We start from the raw sequence: 7,696 nt of genomic DNA, 5'->3' as shown, positions 1-7,696 counted from the left end.
GAAAGACAGACAAGGGGTTCTAAAATGCCTAGCTGAAAACTGACCTCTTCAAAACAATATGTGTAGCTTGTCCCTTGTGTGATCAATTTGTTCTGCCTTCTCTGTGTTTCCTAGCATCAAAACCTTAAGCATGAATGAGTATTTGAAATAGTAAAGACACTGATGCCTCACATAAGAGTACCTTGGTTCAATATCCTGCTCTGGCCCTTGGCTCCAGTTTCCTGCTAATGCAGACCCTGAGAGACAGGAGTTTTGTTCCTGAGATGAATCAGAATGCCGGCACTGTGGCAGAACAGGTTAAAACCCTGATCTGCACTGCACTGCTGATATCCCATATTGGCACCTGTTTCAGTCTTAGCTGATCCACTTCCAATGCAGCTCCCTGCTAGTACACCTGGGAAAGCAACAGAAGATGGCCTAAGTCCCTAGGCCCCTGCACCCAGGTGGGAGACCTGGAAGAAGCTCCTGGCTCCTGGCTTCAGATCATCTCAGCTCTGGCTGTTGCGGCCATTTGGGGAGTGAACCAGCAGAAGGAAGACCTTTCTCTGTCTCTACCACGTTGTAACTCTGTCTTTCAAATAAGAGAAAATAAAAAAAGAATGTGGGCACTTTCCATCTCTCTGTCTCACTCTGACTCTGCCCCTCAAAAAAATATATATAGTAAGAGATATCCAAATAATCATTAAGTATACCAGATCAAAACACTTAGTTGAACTCCTGACTCTTTGAGAATTTCATGGCGAAGGTGAGTAAGACAGGAGCAATCAAGAGTTACACACAACTTTCTGTTTCCTGAATTCCAGGTGTTGATTATAACTTGGAGGAAATTGTTCTTACCAAAAATTTTTTTAAAAAGAAAAGAAAATCTATCACCTAATCAAAATTAAATTATGTACTCACAAATGGCATAATAAAAATGTGAAGTTGCATATAAAATCAAGAAAAGAACCTATATTGAACATTTTTACTGAAACTTCATGTGTGTCTGTATGTGTATATAGTGTATGTGTGTGAGAGAGAGGCAGAAAAGGAGATTGCCAAATAGCATTAAAATTCCAAAGTTATATTTTGTTAAAGTAATTGTGAATACTTAACGTTTTTACTATATTCATCCTGGGAATATATTGTAAAACCTACTCCACAGACAGGTAATATTGGACTTTTTCTATTGCCATGGTTTAATCCACTTGTGAATTTAAAACTTAAATCCTTTATAGATTCAGTTCCTTTAAAATGCTAATCTCAGAAAGGATTTTTATTTCATTTTTGGCATAGTATTAATAATACTTCTCTCTAGATACTATATTCCATTTTATTTCTACTGCAATTTCACAGTAATTTTATTCTCTTAATATTGTTAGGATCCAGCCTATTTTCAGTAATGCTATCAACACAAAGTGAAAAGGCACTCTAAGAAAAGAAAAAGAATTATAATGAAATTTTATAAAAACTTTTCCTCTTTGCTTTAAAAAGCTGCACTCAAGAGTAGTTTTTACATTTGAGGTTTCATCTGTAACTCAAAAGTATTGATTCTTTCATTAGAAAGATGTTCTCTGCTATGACAGACAGCCCAAATGAATGAAAATACAGTACATATATTTTTTCCCCTTTTCGGAAAAGTCTCATCACTGATCCTGGGTCCTTCATGTCCAAACACCAAGTACCTTGGTTTAAAGTTACATAAAGCATCTCTACAGAATTATTCCACACAAGATTCTGTTTTAGAAAACTGAAAGAATTAGAAACCTCTCAATAACAATGCTTGCCATGAAATATTTATTAAGTGCTTCCTGAATTCCAATCACTATGTCATAGACTACAGATAAAATGGTCAGAAAAATGCATGCTTCCTAATTTCTTCAGCATCTGCTCTTGCAAGATCATAAAAGACAATAGTATGGATGATAACATTAGTGCTTTGGGGATTACCTATTGGAGTAAAGAGAATCTTTTCTTAAATATCTAATGACCCAGCTTCTAGGTCCAATTACCAACAATTAAATTATCAAATGTTAAATAAAATTTAAAACACCTCAATATTTCCCAGTGATCCAAATAAAATAAGCCTCTGACATGACAGCTGATGATATTTTTAATTGTTTGGTTTGTTATGTTTTGTTATTTCCCTATTATATCCTTACATGCAATATTTCTAGTAAAATAATAATGATATACATTGATGAGAATGTGTTGAACAGAAGATGGTAAAATTTTTGTAATGACTTTAAAGACAATTTCACTGCCATGCTGGGACAGTCACAAGAAGGCTGCTGCGACCAGGGCAGGGGCCTCGGCCCAGCTCGACCCTGCAGGGCCCTCTGCACACCTGTCAAGGACACCTGGGGGAGGCTGGTCCAGAGGGCAGCAGGTGCTGGCTGACAGACCATGTGTAGGAGTGGCTTTTGAGCTGGGTGCTTGTGGAGAGGCTGGAAGGGTCTGGGCTGTGTCCTAGAAAATCTGTGTTGCTGTGAATGCATGGGCAAGGGCTCTGGGTCAGGGGAAGCTCCATCCTCGGGGGCCAACCTCAGGTGCCTGTGTGGTGAGAACAGGTTGTTGGTGGATATGTGAGTGGGTGAGGCCTGGTCACATGGGGGAGGGATTGAGCGGGGGGTGCCCCAATCCGTGCCCTGTGGAAGGCAGAACTTGTGGGTGATGAACATGAGACGAGGGGAGGGATTTGTGATGGAGTTGTTACTCAGAAGGGAAGCAGAGCCTGAAGATCTGGAACATTCTCAGGCTGTCTGTGTTAAGGAGAATGAGAGTGGCAGTTCAGGAGACAGCTGATAAGGTGTGGCCCTGTGAGTGTGCATTAGAAAGGCAGAGAGAGAGAGAGACTGACTGACTCCATCAGCTGGTTTACTCCACAAATGTCCCCAAGACCCTGTGCTGTTCCTCCCGGGACAGCTTCAGTGCAAGAGTCCCTGACTGGTGGAGTCACTGCCCTGGACGCAGCCTGGGACACTCAGGGATGTCCCAGCTGGGACACTGAGCTGCCGTGGGGGCAGGTCCACCCAAAGCCACACCCTGACCTCTGTATGAGGTCCCAGGAGGTGGGACCAGAACCTTCCACCCCAGGAGGTCCCTGAGCCGAGAAGCAGGCCCTCACCAGATGATGCCTGGCTCACCTTGGCCCTGGTTACATGTCTGTCCATGGTGTGCTGTCTGCCCTTGACCCAAGCCTGCCCTGTGGTTTCAGAGCCGGGCTTCTCCCTTCAAGGACATGATCCTGTGCTTCTCTGAAGAGGACTGGCCCCTCCTGAACCCTGGCCAGACTGGCTTCTATGGAGAGTTCGTCATTGGGGAGGACTGCAGAGTCTCTGTGACCCCAAGTAAGACCCAGCTCCCAGATGGCGGCCTGGGGTCCCTGCCAGGGTCTCCCCTCCCAAGTGAGACTGTGCACCCAGAATGGGGGCTGGAGTCCCTACCCTCTGTAATAGCAGGAGACTGGAGGTGTATTCAGGTCTGTGCCTGGTTGTCCAAAGCAAATGTCGCCCTGGTCCCTGCCTGCCATTTTGACACCGGTGGCTCAGGCTTCCCGGGCTGTCTGTCACCAGAGGCCCAGCATCACTATCTGCTTCTGGCTTCACACCTGCTGACTCTGAAGGCCCTGGCCCTGGCCCTGCCCCTCAGGGGTTCCTGCTCACCACACACCTCCCCCCCTCCACTCAGCTTCTTGGACTCTGAGCCTGGCTGTGCGGGCCACCTTGGGAGCCACTCAATGGGGTGCCTTGCCTTCCCCTGGGGCAGATGACCCAGCTGCCCTGCTGGGCCCCTTCCAGGGAGAGGAGAGTGAGCTGCTGCTGGAGCTACTGGAGCTCCAGGGGAAGGAAGCACTGCAGGCCTCCTTGACTGGTCAGTGAAGGCACCAAAATTGGGTGAACAGAGAGGGCAGAGCCAGGCTGTTCCCAGGCTTTCTGTGCAGCCTCATGCATTGTCTGGGTACTGATGTCCTGCCCTGTCCCCATCGTTGTCTGGATACTGACACCCTGTCCTGTCCCTGTCCCTCATTTTAACTGAGCCATGCTGGGGCCAGGTGTCCCTCAGGTACCCACCCTGAGCCTGGTGCATGCTAGAGCTCAGGCAGTCCCTCTGTGCCCGGGGCCTGCAGTGCTGGGGCTGGGAAGTCAGCACCTTGGGGACAGCATGGGTGGGGTCCTCAGCATCAGTGCCCCCTGTTGATGAGACTCAAAGGTACCCTGGCGCACATGGGCTTGGGTACCCCGGCCTGTCTGCAAAGGCTGTGAGGCCAGCAGCCACGCTGTGGTGCGTCCCACCCTGCACATTCCATCCTGGCCCTGCAGTCCCCCCATCCCAGCCATCCCAAGTCCCCACCTCCTCCCACCCTGTCCAGCTGGGTTTTCACAGCCCTGTAGGGAAAGCACTTCAGGGCAAGGGAGGGCCTGCTCCACTCCTGCCACCAAGGGAGTTAGGGCAGACCAGGATCAGTACTGATCCTTTCAAAAGCTTTATTTTTGCAAAGTTATATTTATTTATTCATTCTTTTGAAAGACAGAGATTTGGGGCTAGCCTTGTGGCAAAGCAGGTAAAGGAACTGCCCTGCAACATGTCCCAGCTGCTCCACTTCTGATCCAGCTCCCTGCTAGTGGCCTGAGAAAGCAGTGGAAGGTGGCGCGGGTGCTTGGGCCCTTGCACCCACATGGGAGACCCAGAAGAAGCTCCTGGCTGCTGCCTGGCACAGTCCAAGCCATCTTGAACATTTGGGGAATGACCAGCAGATGGAAGATCTCCCTGTCTTTTCCCCTTTGTAACTCTGCCTTTCAAATAAAATATAAATCTTTTTAAAAAGGAAGAGAGAAACAAAGGCAGAGTTTGACAGAAAGAGAGGAGGCTCATCCATCAGCCGGTTCACTCCCCAAAGGACTGTACCAACCAGGTTTGCACCAAGCTGAAACCAGCAGCCTGGAACTCCACCCAGGTCTGCCATGGGGAAGCCAGGGGTCCAAGCACCTGGACCCTACTCCCCTGCTTTTTCCAGGAGCATTAGCAGGGAGCTGGATGAGAAGTAGAGCAGCCAGCACTGGAACCAGTGCTCATAAGGGATGCCAGGACTACAGCCGTGCCTAAACCTTCTGTGCCACAGTGCCAGCCCCTCTTGCTGGCTCTAGACCCATCCTCGTGGTGCAGGCCCCTTCTTCCTTCAAGCTCACTCATTCAGTGACACTGAGTGGCTCCTGGGGCTGCCCTCAGCTCACAGCCTGGCTCCTGGCACACCCCCAGTGCCAGACACACAATTTTCCTCTTTTCCCCTGGAATGACCTCCTAGCCTTCCAACTGTTTGAGGTGGAAGAAAGAAAGAAACAGGATGAGCTGAGGTGCTGGAGTCCCAGGCCTTCCAGCAAACGGCGCTCCTTCCAAGCACCCACCAATTTACAGCAGGGCTTGGAGCACAGAGTTGCAAATGGTGCACACACAGACACACACTTGTGTGGCATGACAATAGAGCCGCATGGCTGCTGGGCTGAGACTGGGCTGGGACTGAGGGGACTGGCTGTGATGGGCCAAGTGAGCTGTGACTGGACTGTGATGGGGAGCTGTGCTCTGCATCGGGGTCAGGCACCTTCCTGGACCCCCTTGGGACCTCCCACTGGGGAAAACAGGAGGTGTTTATGGTGTGCACATGGTACCACCCTACAGAGAGAAGTGCAGGCCCCGAGCTTGGAGGGGCCTCTGTGGCCAGAGGGGAGGGAAGAGAGAAGGGCACAGCATCTGGACCGTGACGGCTGCTTCACGGCTCTACCTGTGGTCCCTGCAGGGCCAGCCAGGACCGAGATCATCCAGGAGCACTGCAGGAACCGGTGTCTCTGGACTTTGAGCCAGGCCTTCTGGGTAGGGATCTCAGGAGCTGGCGGCACCCCTGACCAGCTTGATTTCCTGTAGCTGGAGGCAGACCATAGGTTCTGGAGAGCAGTCTGGAGGAGGAGGAGGAGGTGACCATCAAAATCATGTGGTCCAGCTCTGGGGACAAGGACTCCCAGCTCAGCCCCTGTGGGCTGCAGCCCTTCCAGGGCATGAGGAGATGGGGGGGTGAGGTGCCTGCCTCCAGGAAGGTCTACTTGTGCCCCATGTGTGGGAAGGCCTTCCACTGGAGGGTCAACTTTGTACAGCACCTGCACAGCTGCCGGGACTGGGAAAAGCCACGCATGTGCGGCATGTGTGGGGAGCTGTTCAGTGAAGGTGAGGACCTGGACAGCCACCAGGAGGCCCAGGAGGCCCAGGAGGCCCAGAAGCCCTACAGGTGCGGCTCCTGTGGAAAGAGCTTCTGCCTCAACTCCCACCTGCTATCACACCAGCAGATCCACCGGCAGCCCAGCAGACTGGAGCCAGAGAAGCAGAGTGAGGTGGGACTGGGCTTCCAGCACTGGGAGCCTCTGGCTAGGCACCGCAGCCACACACACCAAAAGGATGCAAGGCAGCCCTTCCAGAGCCACTACTGCATCAAGAGCTTTGGGCAGAACTAGACCTCTTCTGCCATGAGCACGTGCACATGAAGAGGTGCTCCAAGCAGGCCCAGAAATCCTACTGAGGGCTGCTGCCCAGCCCCATGCACCTCCTGCCCCTCGCGCCGGGGCCGTGTCCAGCCCCACCTGCTGCCACGGTAGCCCCTAATCCATCTGAGAGCCTAATCCATCTCAGAAGCCCCTGCACATGGTCGGCCAAGCTGGCAGAGGGCCAGTCTCCATCCAGGGACCACTTGGTCACCAACCAGTCCTCAGCATTCACCCTCCCATCTTGCCCTGAGCACGGACCCCAGGGTCCAGGCTGGCTGCTGTCCATGCCCCTCCGGTTGGTTGGGGAGTGGACCGGTGCACAGCACAACCTGTATCCAAGGCAGCTGCAGGCCTGATGGCGGGGGTGTGTTGGCAGTCCTATGGTGGGAGCTCCAGGGTGCTCAGGGCTGGGAAACCACTGTGGTCCCTTTGGATGTGTGTGGGGGAGTGGGGCTCCCCAGGAAGGCAAATCTCTCCTTTTTAACTGTTGTGCCTCTGCCCCAGAATGCCCTTTTCTCTGCCCAGATGCCCTTGGTAAACATTTGAGTGGGAAGCTGAGCTGTGGTCTTTGACAGGAACTTAGAGCCCTCTTTGCCCTCTGTCCTGTCCAGGAACTGAATCCTCAGTGAGGGCATTGGCCTGGGGCACCTGGCCCCCAGCTGAGGCTTGTCTGAAATCCTACTCTGCCTGGGCATCAGCAGGGTTCCCTGGTGGGCTCTGCACCTTGGGTGCTTGGAGCAGCAGGAATGTCTGTTACAATTCCCAAGGCTGCAAGTCTGGGGGCAACCTGTTGGCCAGGCTGGACCCTCCTGGAGGGCTGTAGGGAAGATTCTGCCCCAGCTTCCAGGGCCTTCCTGGCAGGTATGGCTGTTCCTGGCTTGTGGTGCTCTGAGTCTGTCTGCTGATTTCCCTTCTCAGAAAGACATAAGTCACTGTTCCCATTCGAAATTGTCTACACCTGCAGTCACTGGGCACAGGTGCAGGACACACATCTGCCCACACCTGCACTGCTGCCCTCCCTCCTGAGCCTGTTGGAGCAGGATTCAGACCACAGGGCCTGCCTCCTTGGCTGGCATCCCCTGCAGGGGGCTGTGGGCCAGGCATAGCCAGCCACGGGCAGTGAGGCTGAGCACCAGGAGCTGGTGCTGCTTCTCCCAGGAGGCAGCTGTGTCAGCTCCACTCCAGTG

The 7,696-nt window shown here is 52.0% G+C and overlaps 1 pseudogene; it reads left to right on the top strand.

Moving 5' to 3' along the window:
• Positions 1–736: 736 nt before the first annotated feature.
• Positions 737–6,618, top strand: LOC127488574 (zinc finger protein 496-like; annotated as a pseudogene).
• The last annotated feature ends 1,078 nt before the right edge of the window (positions 6,619–7,696 follow it).

This window comes from Oryctolagus cuniculus, unplaced genomic scaffold (genome assembly GCF_964237555.1).
Source record: "Oryctolagus cuniculus unplaced genomic scaffold, mOryCun1.1 SCAFFOLD_172, whole genome shotgun sequence".
In the NCBI taxonomy this organism is placed as follows: Eukaryota; Metazoa; Chordata; class Mammalia; order Lagomorpha; family Leporidae; genus Oryctolagus; species Oryctolagus cuniculus.
The sequence above is the reverse complement of the archived record's forward strand: the minus strand, read 5'-3'. Positions and strand labels throughout refer to the sequence as shown.